Below are 18,088 nucleotides of genomic sequence, written 5' to 3'. Positions count from 1 at the left end.
TCTGCCCTGCGCGCGCTCTGCTCCTCCCGTTTACTCCGCTCCGAGGTAACCTGTTATTTCAGGATTGCGAATCGCCGGGTGTTTTTACGGGTCTCCCGGCGTACGGCACTATAAATATCAAAGTCTCTCACTCTCTCTCTTCTCCTGCTCGCAGGCTGTTCGCCCGTCGACGAGCACGACGACGAGCGCGGCGACGAGGACGCGGACGTGGACGCGGGAAGCAACGCGACGGGGCTTCTGCGTCTTCTCTTCCCAGAAAATCGACGAGGCGCCTCTTCACGGCATCTGTCGCGCTACTACGATCCCCGTAATTAAACAGGATCGCCGGGCGATCTGCGTGTACGGTATGCACGTACTTACCCCCGTGCGTATATACGCTATAGGACGTCGCGCGCTCGTCCCGCGTAAGAAACTCGCGAGATGATACGCTTCCTTCCGCAGGATCCAATCGGACAACCGGCGCATCCTTGGGAAGATTCCTCCACGGATTCTCCGAGTCACGAAGATCCGCATAAGATCGTGGAGGATCACGTCTTCGTGACTTCAAAGAGTTTCTTTGCGGGGCACGATTACCGGTAATGAGCGGAGCAATTATTTTAATGCCGGCCGGGGTATTACGTAAATATTCGTAAAGGCGACGTTTATTTAAACTCATCTTGTCGTACCTATCCCGCATATAAAGTCATAAGCGGTAAATGGAACCCAAATAACATCCCCCTTCTTAATGTCGTGCAACGTTCCCTGTAATTCTTGCGCGCGGCAGAGATGTGTGTGTGTGTGTGTGTGTGTAGGAACATTTTTATAAAAATCTACGAAACCTACTCTCTTTAAATTTCTTCTACCTTTGGTAATATCTTACTATATTGTAGAACACGTTCCAACTTCGATATGTGACGAGTTAAGTTCAAATTAAAAAGGAAAAACAATTTATGTGACAGTCATTTTAATCATACATCAAAATGTGTGGTTTTCATCTGCACATTTTGACAACAAAAGGCATAGTTTGTTTAAAAACGTACTCGCTCTCGGAAAGAAATGTTTCTTTTATCATTTCTATTCTAAAGTGCGTTAGAAGAGGGACGTAATGACGGCAATTAGATGCGAGCGATAACGTATCGAGGACGGAGGGCTCCAGATCTGGCCCTCCAGCCGTATGACCCTGCGGCCACGAACACGGCGGAAAGAGCTGCGGTCGTCATTGATATTCAACGTGCGTCGCCGTGAGTAGCCCTGATTCTAGACGTAATTCACGGAATTCTCGTTTCAGATAGACCAAGAATCCCTCTACCCCCGGCACCCTGGATGCATTCCTGATTACCTCGCGATGCGCACACGGAAATTCCGGGGAACGCGGATGTTGATTTTCCGATCGGCCGCGCGCGGGGATCGATTCTTCATGCATTTATTCAGCCGGCATACCGCGGGCACGCCCGCGTACCACTGATAACCTGCGTGGGGATCGCGCTATATAGCCCCGGCACCGAAATTAATTGGCATTTTAATCTGGCGATAAGGATGTGCCACCGGCTGCTCATTTATCTTTCGTTGTCGGCCGATTTACCCCGCGCCGCCCGATTAATTTATTTCAGACTCAGGCGAGAGAGCCTCTCTCGATTAATTGCTCCGGCTCCGGTCCTTCACCCCTGCGACTTTAATGGAAGAGCCTGTCTGCGAAGTCCTTGTACACATTGTTACGAACTCGAGCGCGCCAGTCCTGAAACCACTTAACTTTTTAGCGACACAAAATCATACGATGTTCGTCAAACGCCGATAAATGAAACGATACTGATTTAAATCATTAGAAAGTGAATCTTATTCTCTTATCACACGAGATCTTATAGGAAAACGAATTTGAAAACAATTGTAATTCAAAGAATAATCTAATCTAATTTATTTAATGAATACATATGACATAAAATGAATTATTTTGATGGGGCTTTTGCTTTCTGCTCTTGCATGCATTAATTTATACATTTGCTGTTGTTAACATTTGTCATCTTTTTTCTCCCACAATCGATAAAATAATTATTATCACTCACATTGACCATTGTGTATTCATTTTATAATTATATTCGTCCGAGTCAACGACTTTGCCGGCATAAACGTTCGAATCTAATTCTCGTATTCCATCGGCCGATCGGCGTATTCTAAGTATATTGCCTGAAGGGTCGGTTAACCGTTAGTTTGCATCTCGGTTATGTCCCGGCAAAGCGTATATCCAGCCCGAGATTAATCGGGTCTCTTTGTCTCAATGAACCACCCGCCGCTCGCCGGATAATATCGCCGATACATCGATAGCGGTCTCGATGAACGTCGTATCGCAATCTCCCGAGCAATTTCTCAGAGCGAATCCGCATATCGTTATGCACAGGCCAATGTACCCCTCGGCGCGGAGACGCTCGCGAGCGAGCGGAGCGCAGTCGCTCACGATGGACGACTCGCTCCAATGATCCAGATCCATTTACCTAGTTTCCTGGAAACGACAACGGCACACCGTAACTTGCTCATTCGCAAACGACAACCACTGTCTCCGTCCGCGCTGTCCTATCGCGACAGGTACCGCGGAGGCCTAGTGGACCCCCCCCCCCCCCCCCGCGCCATCGTCGTCGTGAGCCCCACCGGGCATCGCGCCGGTATGCGCTCGTGGCCTGCCTAACGCGTCGTATACGAGGAGGAAAAAAAAAGGAACCGCTAGTCCAGTGGCCCCCTATCTAACTGGTACATCGTTTTCGAACGAACGAACCGTCCGCGTCCGCCAGATTCCACACGAGATTGCGTCCGGCGAGCGAGGTCGCGGTCATCGCGTCACGCCGCGCTCTTTAGCCCGTACATCTTACCGGACGCGACATTCCGATGCAGCGTCTCACTCGTGCGTTTCCGCCGTTTCCGGTACCGCTCCGGTCCGGTCCCACTCGGTGGTCAAGGTCGGACCTGGACCGCTGGCCTCTCACGTTTCGCACGACGACAATTAGCAACTTGAACGAACTTGAAACGAAGTGCGAATGCCCGTTTACTCCTAAAAATTATATACTTTTAAAAGAGAATTCGTGTCAAGAGTGTAATAACTCTGCGTAATGTTATACATGTACCATTTACGGCCATATTTGTAACGTGTATCTCTTTTTCTAAACACATGAATAAATAAATAACAAGAATAACAAAAATTCTCTTTTGCGTTTGAGCTCATAAAATGCTCAAAGCATATAGACGTGCTATCGAAATCTTATTCGTCAATATTGTAATATAAAAATAATTATCCTAATTTTCTGGTTTGATGATTATAATGCGAAGTCTTGGAAGTAAATTTGACGCTAGACAAGAAAATAAATATTAAGATTCAACGGTAGATAAAATATTTTATATCGATGTCGCTCAAACGATCAACGGCGACGAAAGAGAAATATATGTAGCCTGTATGTAAAATTAATTCATGTAATAAAAAACTCAATTTCTTAACTCCAAACACTAAATAACGTACAACTTAGCGTAATTAACATAAATTCCGATCAGTTCCCATGTCTCAAGAATTCTTAATCATGAGAAACCGTCGACCACCTTGCAGCAAGTTGTTATAAAGTGCCGTTGACTCTTTCGAAATGGAATCACGAGAGAGAGATATAGCTCCGGGCGGGCCGCCACCCAATCATCTGAAATTAAACGAATCTCTCGCGTCTCGCTGTCGCGCGGCCAGGGCATCGCTGAACGAATTAATCTCGTTAGGCGAGAAAATTAGATTCTTCTTTCTTCGCGCGTCCAAGAGTCGTAACCCCTCGCGCGACGGGGGCTAACTATATTATTATCATTATCGTGGAAATTTCATCGGGTCGGTCGGGGATAACTGATTCCCTCCGCGATCAACGAGGGCTCTCGTTTCCCATCCTGTTTCATTTGGCTCGACGACGTCACGGACGGATACTAATAGGGGTGGTAATCGCGAATAACGTGGGGTTGTTTCAACACGGCGTGGATAAACCAATGTGATACAAGGGCTATAATTTCCGACAATCGCGTGCACGCGTGTGAATATACGTGAGCACAGTAGAACACGTTCACGCATACACGCGTATCGGAGCGCGGGCTCGGCCGCAAAAACCGTCTGGACCATCCCGCCGTGTCTGACTAGCAACTTTCGTCGGGTGACCGGCAAAAAATCGAGATCGCGATTAGAGGGATCGCTCTAAACAAGGTACGCTATTAGGCCGACGCGCGCGATGCGCACGATTAATAAACATATGGACTCAATTAATAGTGCATCTCACGGCGTATTCCGTGCTTTCGTCGAAATCGAGAGTTAGAACACGTGTGGTTTCTGGAAGATTTTCGAGGCGGCCGCTGTGAGAGATGATCTTGCATTGGATAAAAAAAAATGTCTTCTTTGAATTGAAAGGGCGGCTCGGTGAAAGATATACGAATAAAGATAGCCCCCCGACGCGACGGTTCTTCATTTTAACTGTAAATTTCTTTTTTATCTCAAAGTCGACTTTCCCCGAATAAGAGGATCGAGTGTTAGGCTCCATTGTATATTTCGCGATGCCAATCTCCTCTCCTTTCGTTTTAGCGTTCCTCCATTCTACACGCATGTATCAGGCATAGCCACGTAATTTCCAAATTTAATCGACACGCCGCCGCCGGCACCTAAGCCGGCACGTGGAAATGGAGAAGGATTTCCTCACCCACTCTCGAACGTGTCCTGCAGCGCTTTGCCAATTAATTGCAAATTAATTTCGGCGCCCACGCACAACGCATCCTGTGAAACAGCCGATGTATCAGCCAGATTTAATCCATCACCCGCGTCACTCGCCAAATGAAAAAAACTCATTGGTCTCTCAAATCCCTACTTAAGGATTCACACCGTCCATTATTAGCTCACCAATATATTTCCTCCAAACAATATCTGTATAAAGGGTAAAAGGGTAAAATTAAAACATTCCATCTTAAGAATAAATAAATTTTTTAATATAAAAGAAATGAAAACGATATTGTTTCTGTTACTTATTATTTTATTTAGTATTTTACTGTAAAATATAAAATTTTATATATATTCAAATTAAATAACTGAATCTTTCTGCTGTATAGCAATTGCATTTAGCATTTAGACAACTAGGTTACTTTTTTTTTGAAGAGCTAGGAAAAATTAATTTCGTCGTACAATACGCGTACGCGCGATGAAGGAAATGAAAGCACAATAACGAAGGGCGGAGTACCAGAACGTTTGCTCGTCGTCGCACGCACTTTATACGAACTCAACGAGAGTGAAGTCGCCGGGAACATGACGACGCGGAGGTCTCCCGCGCGCGCGATCCGCTTTGATCTCAAAAATTAGCTTACAGTTTATTGCATTTTTTACAGCGCCTTTCATCTCCGAGATTTCACGCGCGCCAGCTAAAATCTCTTATCAATATGCAGAGAGAACGAGGGAAGAAAAAACGTGTAGAGGGAGCGATACACAGCCGGCAAGGGGACGAAGACGCGAGTGAAAAAAGGAGCACCGAGAAAAGAACGGACGGAACGGACGGAGATGAAAAAGTTGTTCTGGATCAGCTACAAGCGTCCGGTTCGTATCGAACGTTTACAACTTTTTTCGGCTTGTAGGTTATTAATTATTACGCGTGCGTGCATGTATTCAACTTTTACAGTAATTAAAAGCTGATTTAATTAATGTGCGACCATAATCGTCATGGTGTTAATAAGATATCAACCAAGGTGTAACGTGACCATCAGCCATAATAGTTAACGAAGGCGAAACGATAAAAGTTAATTAATTAAAAATATTGATTAAGATTCAAATAGGCCTTTCCATATTTTACTGCTAAAGGTATTGAAACTTTAACGCATCGCAAAATGTTTACGCACGCGATATGCAAATGTCGATAATGAAAAACTCATGCGAGACAAAACGAATACACGATATCAATATTGCAACATTAAATATATGCGATTCCTTGAAGAATCATGACATCATCGTAGTGCTGTATCTATCGCGTGTAATACACGCACGCTGCCTTGTATTATATAGCTCGTTGAACGACATAATGAAAATAAATTACGGTATTTAGAGGCTAATGAAAATCGAGTTCCGAGCCACAGTAAAACTGTTTTATTTTATCATGAACGATGATTATTATCGCGCTGCTGTTTTTCTCAGGACGAGTTACGTTAACTGGTCGATAATTATAGATGTTTATAATCGACAGCCACCTTGAATTGCGAAAATCTCGATGGAAACGTAGAAGATAATTTTACTCGATTTGTTATGCTTTAATCCTATTTACGCTACGTGTCTGCCAATGCAATAAAAAAAATATATATATATAGAAATATTATTTTCTTGCGAAAATATATTAAGAAGAAGTTACTCTTTTTTTAGGAAAACCCCAAACTTTAAATTTTTCGAGAAATTAAAATCTCGAGGAAACGATATATAAAATTTATTTAATCATTAAATCTTATTTTATGTTGTAGTCATTAGTATTTATAAAATAATATTATTTAGAATCATCCTCTCTCTCTCGATCTTTCTTTCTCTCTAAACAAAATTACTTTTAACAAAATTTAGACGACATATCCCTCTTTTAAGTTCTTCCTTAAATCGATATCATCTTATTTCAGCGTATTCCAAATTGGTCGCACATCATCTAATGTATCATAGTGTTACATCGCGGATCGGCTGTCATAACGGCTCTTAAATCCCGCCTCGCAGCGGGACGCTTTCGAGTATTACAAAATGATTGTCCGGATGCGTTGTCGGGGCGCTCCATTCTTTTCGAAGATGCCGACTTCGTTTGTCGAACGCTACGCGAGTCCCTGACCGTTCGCGCCTGACAGGAGGATCCTTCTCACGTTTAGTCATCCTGCCGGCGCGGCTGGCGGCGGCGCGGCGACGTCGATGCGCAAGCGATTGCGGACCCGAGAGGAAGAAGAAAAGAAACACACCGCGGCGCGCAGAGGAGATCGCAATCATATCCTGCACTACGACACCGCCGACGAATCTCGAACTCGCGGATTGCCGCGCAGGCTCCAATCGCGCGCTGCACGCTGACCGGTTCGTGATGTCATTCGGTATTTCCGTTTTGAAAAGGACGATATACCCGTGGTCGCGTCATCAACCCCCTGTCCCGCCGGGAGAAGACGCGTCGCGTTCCCCGGTCTCGTTAGTGCGTTGCCCGCACGGAGTTCTTTTTCTCGAGTTCTGTCCCCTCGAACGTCGCTGAGGGAATAAACCCGAAGATTACACTTTAATTGCCTTCACGCCGTAGAGATTGCCGCTTGTCAAACCTTTCGCTACAGACCACTGATGCAAAATCAGCTCGTCAAAAACACGTTTCCTAACGTACACACAAGTTGGGTAGAATATGTTATAAGGGGACGCCCCGTAAGAGTGTCGTGCGTGTTACAGAGTAAAACGAGCTGTATCATAAATAACATTGCCAAACTATATTTATAGATGCCTCAGGACAATTTTTCTTTCTTTTGCTTAATAAAAATAACAAGTCATTGGCACGCGTAAAATGGACAAATAAATATAAAGGAATGCGCGTTGTAAATTTATTTAGAGTATAATTGCAAAGGACTGAATAAAGAAGCGAATATCTCTAACGAGTGTTGCTCAAACGATCTCGCACTACCAACCCGGACGCTTCCATGAGAGCTTGCACGCGTGACGTTTTGTTTCCCGCTGAATGACCCACGAGTTTACGTGTAAACAGCCCAATAATGGTGGCGGACCTTGACATTGCCCGGCGGCAGACAATGTACTTACTGTTTTTTTCCCTCGGTCGAGAGAACTCACGCCTCGGAACAGCGGAGGAAACAAAGCGGCCAAGAGAGAGACGACATCCGGTGTGCGCCGTGTGTCGTTCAACTCGCGCCCGCCGGGTTATCTCGCCAGGAAAGCGAACCGGCCATCTCCCCTCCGCGTCATCGTCCCGCGACTAATGGCACTCACGGCTAATTGGGAACTTTGCTTTCCGGGAGCGGACGGGAAAACACATCGTGCCTCGAGTGCCCGGCGAAGATTTCGTCCCGCGCCATTGACGTGAACGCGCGACAGGTGTGCGTGCGCCCACGGCAGAAACGTTCGCGGAAGTAATACCCTTTTGTGACAGATTTCCTCGACGGCTAACGAGAGAAGCGAAACGACTAATACCATTAAAATCTATATTAAAATCATCCTGCAAAGCGAAGCGAAGCTCTGCCAGCGTTTCGCTGTGATCGAGCTATTTATCGATTAGATCGGCGAGAGAGGAGGAGCGACGCGCATCTTCTCAAGAGCATCGAGGAAGAAAGATACCTATACAGACTTCCGTTCCTCGAACTGGCAGCGCTCCCCTTGTTGACTGGAGGTCTTGCTCAACGTAAACGTATTAACGGACGAAAGTATCGCTTCGTCGTATAATATAATCTATTAGCGATCAAAGGGCTCTTTCCTGTTCCCCCGATATCACCCCGATACCCAGCCCTCCCATACGCGGGAGTCGGCTTTTTCCCGGGGCATGTGAATGAAACTGACATGCTCGCATGATGGGAACACCTTGGCGAACGCAGGACGACGGGCGCCACGGCCGATAGCACGGTGATTCACGAGATGATAGCAAGTGGGAAAAGATGAGAAACGAGGAAGAGATGCGCCTCTCTTGGGTGGGAAGAGCGCCGACGTAAGCGACGTCGACGACGGCGAGGACGATGACGATGATGACGACGGCGACGAAGAAACAGCGGCAGCTCCGCGATGAAAAGAAAAGGGAGACAGGAGAGAGAGGAGTCTAGGATATCATCGCCTATAAATACTCGCGCGCAGCCTCGGGCAAGGACGCGGTTGCCTACGGAGAGGCATCCTGAGACTCGCGGAACGTCTTACGACGCTTCCGACGAGCGCTGCGCGCTCGATGTACGCGTCGGACAACATTGACGCGCGCTAATTGGTATCTTGAGCGGCATGGAAAAGGGATCGTCCGGGATAATAAAGGGTATTAGCAGCGGGGTGGATTCCAGGATATATACCCACGTACGTACGTACGCGCGCGTAGTCGAGGCGCATTATCCGGAGATAATGAATCTTGGAATATGATATATTACCGGTCGCCTATCCCGAGGACGGAAGGATATACCTCGTCGTAAATTTGCTCGTCAGGCCGGCGGGAGTAACGGATCGAATCCTGCCTCCGTCTGCCATATCGCCGCGACCGTGGTATTATGCCTTGATTAGAGCCCCGATTAGAATCCGGGCGTTATTACGCAATGTTTTAATGCTGTACCGCGTCGTAGAGCAACGTAATGAGACCACGTCGGGGTCATGATCAGAGTTGAACCGATTAGACATTGCATCTGCTGTCAGCGTCCTTAATCATGCGATACGAGTTTTTTTATTTATTCGTAATGTAAAAGGATATAATTTTAAAGACTTATTTTCCATTATTTGCTTATTGAGGATAATTACGAAATCTATCTCTATCAATTTTTAGAACGAGAAATTAGTGAAACAAAAATATTTATGTAACCAACCGATTCAGAAAAGTGAAGAGAAGAAGAATGCCGATGATATTCAGAGAAAGAACACAACATGTAATAAGCGAGGAATTCTCACCTTTTTCGGCAAAATAGTATCCACTCGGCGATTCTGTATCCCGTTTAACGACTCCCAGGGCATCCCTCTCCCGCGCGCATCGACTTCCTTAACGATCTCTGGTCTCACTGCGAGTTCCTGCTTTAGCTTCAACAATTAGAATTCCTCAACTTCTCGTAGACATTCGCACTTACATTATCCCTGATTCAGAAAATAAAAATATGGCAAAAATAAAAGTATTAATAGATATTTTTATTTTTATTTACACATGTCAAATGTGTTGAATTGATTATCGTGGTTTGAACCGACAAAAAAATCTTCGAGGGAAAAACTTTTCGCTACGCACATGTCTCTTCTACGGTCGTAGCTAGGAGAAAATTGACTTGCAGAGTGACATTATTCTCCAGTCAAACGCATCATGATGCTATGGAATTACTTACGCCGATCGTTATCATCGGCTGCTGCCGCTGACGTAATCGTCGACTCGTGTCTCGTGTTTACGACGATTACGATCAATCAACTCCATCGAATAATGGCGATTGGTACTTTCTATCCTACTGACGCAGACATCAGCGGTTGTATCGGACCTTCGATCGCTTCTCGATAATCACCGGCGAATTTATTAGACCTTCCGCCAATTTCTTCGGGTTCCATCAATCGTCGATGATCGTCATGCTCGGCACAGTCAAGGACGTCGCATCGGTCGATTACGGCATCGGTTAATTATCAGCTTTGGTTTCATGACTCGATTGCTTATTGCATAGCGCGAAGATCGGAAACGATGTTATAGTCATGTTTACGGATCATAAATTCGCGACGCTTTTCAGTGTAGAAATGGTTGTACGAATATTTAAGAATCGTCGGCAGTTACGTCTTGAATTATCACGTCGGAAACAAAAAAAAAATAACGGACGTCGCTGAACAGTACAATGTTGGTGAGACCGGCCCTAAATATGGAGAAGGAAACGCTCTCGGATACAGCGCTAAGTTGCTTCTAGTCAAAGAGACACATTGTAACGCGAGGTTCCCTCGTTACGTTCGTTTGTTCGGTCCGAGGAAGTAACATTCCGCTTTACGCGGACATTTTTACCTAACTTAACCCATTAGCGAGCCCTTCTAGGATAGCTTAGCGCTCGGCTGTTACTCGGAACCAATTTCAAGCGGCAAAAGCCGCGAGATAAATTCTGAAATGGATGTCTGGGAAACGTCACGGACGCGCACCGTCGTCGACGTTCGGTCAATAAATACCGATTGTTGATGGCGACGTTGAACCTTCCTCGTCGTTGATCCGTCTCCCACGTATCTTCACGTGCGCGCCAAGGGCAACGAACGTTTTGTACGGAACGTTTGACAGGAGGAAGTCTGCCAAGGTGCCGGAAGACGATCGTTCTTACTCGTACGAGTAATATCTTAATAGGACAATGGCTACACACGCGACGAAACGTTATCCAGGAAACAATGTATTTTTCTCGGTGCCGGAACAGTTCTTCCCTGAAGTCATTGCGCTGGGCGGATAATGTTGGGAGTCATCAACAACAGTTACGTTGAAAACACGGTAGGACTGCTGTCGCGAGACCTTGCGGCAGCTACACCGGGACTGCGGAAAGTCCCAGCGAGAGATTTCCAGCTCCAACAGACGCACACGGGGAGATCGCGCAAAAATGATATTAGGCGGGATAATCAGTGTTTATGTCACAGGCATATGCGCACACGCGCACGCAAAACCGCGTTGATGAAGCTTGCGTGACGCGCGAAAGGTGCGTTAGAGTGCCTCGGCGCTACACGGATTCACCGATAAGAGACACTCGCGCGTACGATATAATGAGAATTTAATTCCCTCTTCGAGAGAGTGAGCTTTGCGTCCCGAGTTGTACATGGGAAAATTATTATACATGTTAGAAAGCCGTGTTACTGATTTAGAGAAAGAAAGAGAGAGAGAGAGAGAGAGAGAGGGATGCACGGCGGCGACGATTACCCTTCATCCAACGTCCCCCGCTCGTCCTCGACCGTCCCCTGGTGGATTTCGTGTCCGACCAGAATTAGACGATCGAAACTTCGCGCTACACGTTGCGCGTTGCGTGTCGTGCCACGCTAACCGACTTTGTAAATTGCACGAACCTTGATGTTTCGATGTTACGCTACATGGTAGCATGACCAAGGCGGAAGATTAAGCGTTCCAAAGCGTTTTCCTAACACGATAAAGACACGTTTCGTAACGTGTAACTTAGCGTTGGCTCGCAAGTCAGATTTGGATCGCCGCGCGATGGATTCAAGGCCTCCGCAACAGACGGAATGCTTTACGCAAAGTATCCCAAAGCGAGAACACATTAATGCAGTAATTAGGAGAGACGTCATTCGCACGAATGAAGGCACGTGTAATTTGTCTGGCAGTGATTTTGATTACAACTCGCGCCGCGCGAAAGACGTTGAATTTCAAAATATCCCGAACACCGCGCGCGTACAGCTGTCCGCGCCGTATGCCGGTTCCAGGGATTTACTTCCTGTAAATGACATCTTTCATGCACGCGAGGAGAGCCAATCTCTCAAAAAATTAGAGAGAACGTCACTCTTCTCCACGCACACCTCTTCGGCGAAGAGCCGTGCCGTGAATCGCGCGCGGAGCACAGCGCGGCGGCAGGTCAACTACCTTCCTCCTGGTTGCAGTTCTGGGTGAAGTGCGCAAGCAGGAGGAATGGTGATTACCGCGATGGTAGTCCTTTTCAAAGAATTATATATGGTATTTCTTAATCCCCCGACCTCTCTCCACCGGCGAGCGCGGCGGCAGGTTAATGACCCGAAATTGTTGACGAGAATCGGGCAGCGGCTCACTTCCTCGTTTCGCGCCTCATGTCGGTCGCGTACCGCAATTAGAATCGGCGGATTCACGAAGGCACGAGGCATTAAAAATTTATCTAGTCCGGGATTACAAATGCTAGGCGGCGGCAGCGGCGACAGTGCAGCCGTCGTCCTTTAGCATGTTAAATCACATTTACCTCCGCAAATCACCTTCGATTCGACAAAATTTAATTCGCATTGTTTGTTATTATTCGCATAGAAATGCAAATTTATTGATAAAATTAACGACTATTACACGGATATCAATGTTCTATTGTTTATCATCTAAAGAAAAATATGAGGACATGATAGTAGTTGCAATTTGTGAACTAACGGTCTTGCTCTGCCGACGAAGTTCTGGATTATTAAATGCCGTCAGACCGTAACACAATACTCTGAGAATTCCCAAAGCAGACCCTTCTCGCGGTTGCTCGTCGGACATCTTGCTTTATTCGGAACTGACGGAGAGTCGTAGACGATGGAAGAATGATACGAAGATCCAAGAAAAAGGGGGGCCCGCACGGAGCCACGTGGGTCCGGGTGAATGCAGCACCGTGTGGTCTCGTGTAGTTTAGTTCGTGAAATAGTAATCAGTGTCGTGTTACCGCCTTTGACGGGCTGGCGAAGGCTCGTAAACTCTTCTAGCGGCGCGACACACGAAGTCAAGGTCTGTTGAAGTCGCAAGGAACCACCCACCACGAGGGAACGGCACCGGCCGCCGCGCCGGTAGTTTCGCCGATCGGAAACAGCCCGAGCCCGCAAAAACGTCCGCTGTCTTTTATGGCGGAAAACCAAGGATTTATTAGTACTACATTAATAATGTTTTTTAAATACATTTTTTCTTATTTTATTCTTCGTCCGATCAGCTATTATTATATTCATTTTCCTAATACAATTACTTTCAATAATACGCGATAATACGCGTATAAAATCGCCCGCGAATAAAAGCAAATAATTGCTTGAGTGGAACTCGCACGTGCTGCGAGAAGAAATATTTCGGGGAAAGGAAAAAAGTCTCCTTTCCACGAGAAAGAACACCGAAACTGAACTCGGCGAATAAAATCTGCAGAATATGTTGCTCCCCCCGACTAAATCTCTTCCGCCATACTCTCGCCGTGTTGGTATTTCTATCAAGCGGTTGGAACGTAACGATGACAGATACATTGCGAAATGGAACGAACGGGTATTGAGGTAAAGACATTGAAATGTTATGACCGCTCGATTCTCGATTGACCCCGCGGTGGTTATTGAAAGCATTCGGAATCGTGCACCCTGATAACGGGGAACCGTAGATTGCCTGGTCGACGACAAAGCTTATCGTGGACCATCTGAAGCTATAGATGAAGTTGCACGTCGCGATCCTCGGGCTTGTATAACCAGTGTCGTCGCCGTGTGATCGATGACGACAATAGAGCGCACATCGTGTGCGCCACAACTTTGTGTCTACGTTGCATGCACATATCTCACGGATTCCGCCTTGACATTTTTCCGACGCGGTGGAAACTATCTTCAACAAAGTATATATAAAAGACACAATATATCTCTCGTGGCGTTAAAATGGTGGTGAAACGGTCACTCCGCCTGCTTACATTCGAATCTTAATAGAATCCTGTCGTGTAAAGGAAGACAGCCTCGTTCGGAAGATGTAGATTTCCCTTTCTCTTCTATTTCTCGTCGCAATTATATCGCGAGATACATCCGCGTTCGCGGGACCAAGATAGACGGGGCAGCATACGAGATCGGCGATCGCGGAAGCGTGCGAGAGCACGGCGATCGCCGCTCGCCGCCGGTACATCCCCGGCGTAAAGTAAACCCCGTACGCGATACTTGTCCCTCTATTTTACCGTCCACGGCGAGCGATTCCGCTGCATAACTGACTTAAGCGTTGCGTGTTCGCACCTACGCGAAACTCGTTTGCCGTTTCCTCGTTGGGACCGACGGACGCGACGTCGGGGAGGCTGCTGAAGATAATCGACATTCACTTGGCATTAATAATATTAGAACTGGCACGATGAAATCAGATTGTTCGTTAAACCGACGCGTTACATGGCGAATAATAACGGTCGTAAACATGTCAGTTACCGAATTGCAAAATTATGAACGTGTAATACACATTTTGACATCAGCGGCGTACATCAAGTCACACCTCGATGACTTTACTAATGATAATAACAATAATTCCTTACTGTTTTTGACCAAAGCTGACATCTAGAAGATATAACGTACGTGTACGACCTACTCTTTCAGATTTCTCTTGTACGGATTTTGAAATAAGATAAGTGACGTTAAAAGAGCAAATTGAACATGTGACAGGTGCAAATAAAAATATAGCAATTATTTAAAAAAATTTCTAAAATATACAAAAAAATGCTATACTTTTCTAATTGTTTTGGAAGTTACTCTTCCGAAATAATAAAGACGGTAGAAACCTTGTTCGTACATATATAATATATATGATACAACATCAATCGGCATTAATTAATTCCGTTAAACTCAACCGTTTATCTTGTCCATCTACGTTACAGGATTGTAGGCTGCAGTTAAGCGTATATAAGTTTCATCGGATGGACAAGCACGCAGCGGCTCCGCGTGGCGCAGCGGCGTATCGAACGGCATGCGCGGAAATCGTTCTCCTCTGCTAATTGAAACGAAGCTTATTGTTATCGAGATAGAGCGGGAGCTTAATTGGCACCGTGGATTACGCCGGAGCGTTTACGCGCGCGCGCGCGCGCGCGCGCGATTCCATAAACTCGCCGCGGAGCGGGTCGCAGTACGAATGGACGTCGAAGGGGACCCGACGTCCGCTCAATGTACGGTGATGTTGTACGAGGAATGCCGCCGACCCGCCGCCAGTACCAGGGGAACCTTCTAACTACGGTAGTGCATGCGTGTTCCAAGAGGATCGGTGGAATTTAATGGAACCTAATGGTTATGGCTTCGAGGTTAAAGTCTCGCGGAGAGCCGGCGCTTTTTTTCACGACGAGGGCTACCTTCCCATCCGCGGGTATTAAGACGCGTGTCCCGTTACGAAGCTTATGAAGTGGCGACTCTGCACTGAGTTCGGAATTAATGACATCCGATTGCTTTTTGTCTGGAGTGACAAAGGGTGCGTCGGTGAGAATGTGTCGTTTGCTGGGGACGATCGAAAGATCGTGGAACACAAACTTAGTTAAAAATAATCCAAATGTATTTGATTAAAATGACGCGGCTAATTATAAAGACAATAGGTAAGATGAGATTTCTAAAGGTGTAAAGACACGCGTTTTAATATATTATCGATAAAGATTCACAGTATAATACAAATCGCCTATAGTCGTATACTCGAATGAGGCAATAGTGTACTATCCCCTTAATTACATTTGCTTGGCAATGCGCGCGTTCCGGGAAGGAACAAAGAAATTTAATGGAATCTAATGGCGCAGAAGGTTAAACCCGTGCGCGGTGCCGATGCCGATTCCGTTGCAAGGACTGTCCACGGTCCTGTGAATGGAGACTTAAATACGTGTCCCGTTATAACAACGCGCGAGTCCCGACTCGCGTAGATTTTCCGTGATAAATTCCTTTCCTTAACGACACGATGAAAATTCCTGTTGTCGCAAATCTACGGCGAACGCTGCGTCATGCTGAGTTTATAGTCGTATGCGCGTTTCGTCTTATATATACCCTTCGACGAACGTCGCGACATTCATCAGCGGGGTTTTCGTAACGAGTCGAGCTTGCAAAACCTGCGAACGATGATAGTCGTAGTCGCCAATTTTTTTTCCCGCGCGTTCAAGCTTCTCGGAAACCAAGATCGCTAAATCAAGTGGAGATTTATCGTTCGCGAAAAACTTTAGAAGAGTTTAGACGAATGGAAAGTTTTCCCTGGTGAACGCCAGGTCGTTCCAGCGCCGCTTCGTGCACCAACTAGGCGCGAATAGTGACGGGGCTATTGTTATTCAAGAAACGGCGCGATGGATCGCGATTGACGGAAAGTAGGCGCTTTCCGATTCCTGGCGATTCGCCAGAAACAATGGCCGGTCCCACACCCCGGACGACTTCCAGAAGTTCGTGCCCTCTTAAAAGACGACGGAGTATCGATCTTCTCGAAACAGTCCGTACAGCGAGAGAAGGTATGTCGAGACTCGAGAGACCATTGACGACAGTCGCGCAGTCACGCTTCGACAAATATGTGCGCGACCCTCGTATCCAGAAAACTAACTGTTTATCGCGACGTGGAAAAGCGGAATCGACCATTCAAGACGATAGAATACCAAAGTGCCTATTACTTTGGGAGTTATATTGATTAATGCCAATCAAAGTCAATCTTCTTTCATTTAAACAATTGCTAAATGTAGACGATTGTTCCTAGAAGAACAGTGAAATCAAGATCTATTTATTATTGAAGGAAGAAGTAATAAGCCACAAGTTTCAATCGTTTATTCTTATTATCTTAATGCTTATAATACTGAAGGTATTAATAGTTTCGAGGCGAAAATCGATTTCGAGTTCGCTAAAGCGCTAATTCCGCGCTCGATTGTCGCGTTATCCAAGCATGATTACACACATGTTAGAATTCAAATCAATGCGTCCAGACGCCGTATAATCCTGTCAGGACCTCTTGACCGTGTCCGCGGCTGACAAGTCGCTGAACGGCGACTATCGTCGATGATGAATCCAGTCATTAAGTTGATCTCCGTCCGTGCATTCGATCGTCATTGGGCGTCAGAATTATTAGCGGTGCCTAACGTCGAAGTTGCATCGTCGTTACCGTTCGTCGAGCACGAGGGTTAACGAGTCTACGTGTCTTCGGTCATTCGGGTTATTTCGTTATCGCAGCAGGAACCACGACCTCTTTCTCTCTCTCTCTCTCTCTCTCTCTCCCTCTCTCTTTCTTTTCCTCCGCCTTCCCAGCTTTGAACTCAATCAACCTTCCGTGTCTGTATGTATATTGCAAATAACAGAATGCGTTTTCCCGTTGGTCCGTATCTTTTTACGACTTGGCCATCCTCGTGTCGCCGGTCGGTTTTACTAATCGACAGTTTTGTCATAACTGTTAAGATCAGACCTCACTTTATCCAGGCGCTTCCGCTTCGCCCATTTCGCTCGGATTCTTGGTGGAAGATAACGTGAGTCTTGGTACAACAAAACTGGCGATGCATTTAAGACGACGCACCTTCTATCTTGACCGAAAGATAAAATTTTTAAAATATTACGACCTAATTTTAAAGTCCTAAAAGATGAACTAGATCAAACTTTGCTTTAATCGGACATTTCGGTCGCTTCTACGAATGCTTCTTGACGGAGAACCCGATTCCATTAAAATTGCGCGAGATTATCTTTCAATAATCATCGAAAGTTCGCAATCTATCGACTTCTGCAGCGTACCGGTCGCTAATTGGACCGCGGAATCCGTTCTGAAACAACGAGAATATTGCAACCAGCAACAAAGCAAGGACGAGCGCCCAAGGCAAAATACACCTCTTGCCATCCGAATAGAATGAATAATCAAGCGAAATTGCATCGGTCGATACAACCACGTTTCAGAAATATTAAATCAGAACTAATTATACCACGTTGTGGCATTCGTACTACGTACTTTTAGAATTAAAACGTGAAAGTACTAATATAATAAATATTTTTAGAGAGGAGATAATCTAGCGCTCCTGGATGCAACTCGGCGTAACTTGGCGCGCTTGCAAGACTTTTCCT

The 18,088-nt window shown here is 46.0% G+C and overlaps 1 long non-coding RNA gene across 1 annotated transcript in view; it reads left to right on the top strand.

Annotated features, from left to right (window-relative positions):
• Nucleotides 1-18,088, top strand: part of LOC139768023 (uncharacterized) — a 97,612-nt gene that overhangs the window by 61,287 nt on the left and 18,237 nt on the right. The window contains exon 4 of the long non-coding RNA XR_011717265.1: nucleotides 5,350-5,554. This is a non-coding gene — a long non-coding RNA (uncharacterized lncRNA). The remainder of the gene's footprint in view (nucleotides 1-5,349; nucleotides 5,555-18,088) is intronic.

The sequence above is a fragment of the Temnothorax nylanderi genome, unplaced genomic scaffold (assembly GCF_030848795.1).
Source record: "Temnothorax nylanderi isolate EJ_2023f unplaced genomic scaffold, tnyl_v1.0 TNYL_tig0013_pilon, whole genome shotgun sequence".
Taxonomy (NCBI): Eukaryota; Metazoa; Arthropoda; class Insecta; order Hymenoptera; family Formicidae; genus Temnothorax; species Temnothorax nylanderi.
The sequence above is the reverse complement of the archived record's forward strand: the minus strand, read 5'-3'. Positions and strand labels throughout refer to the sequence as shown.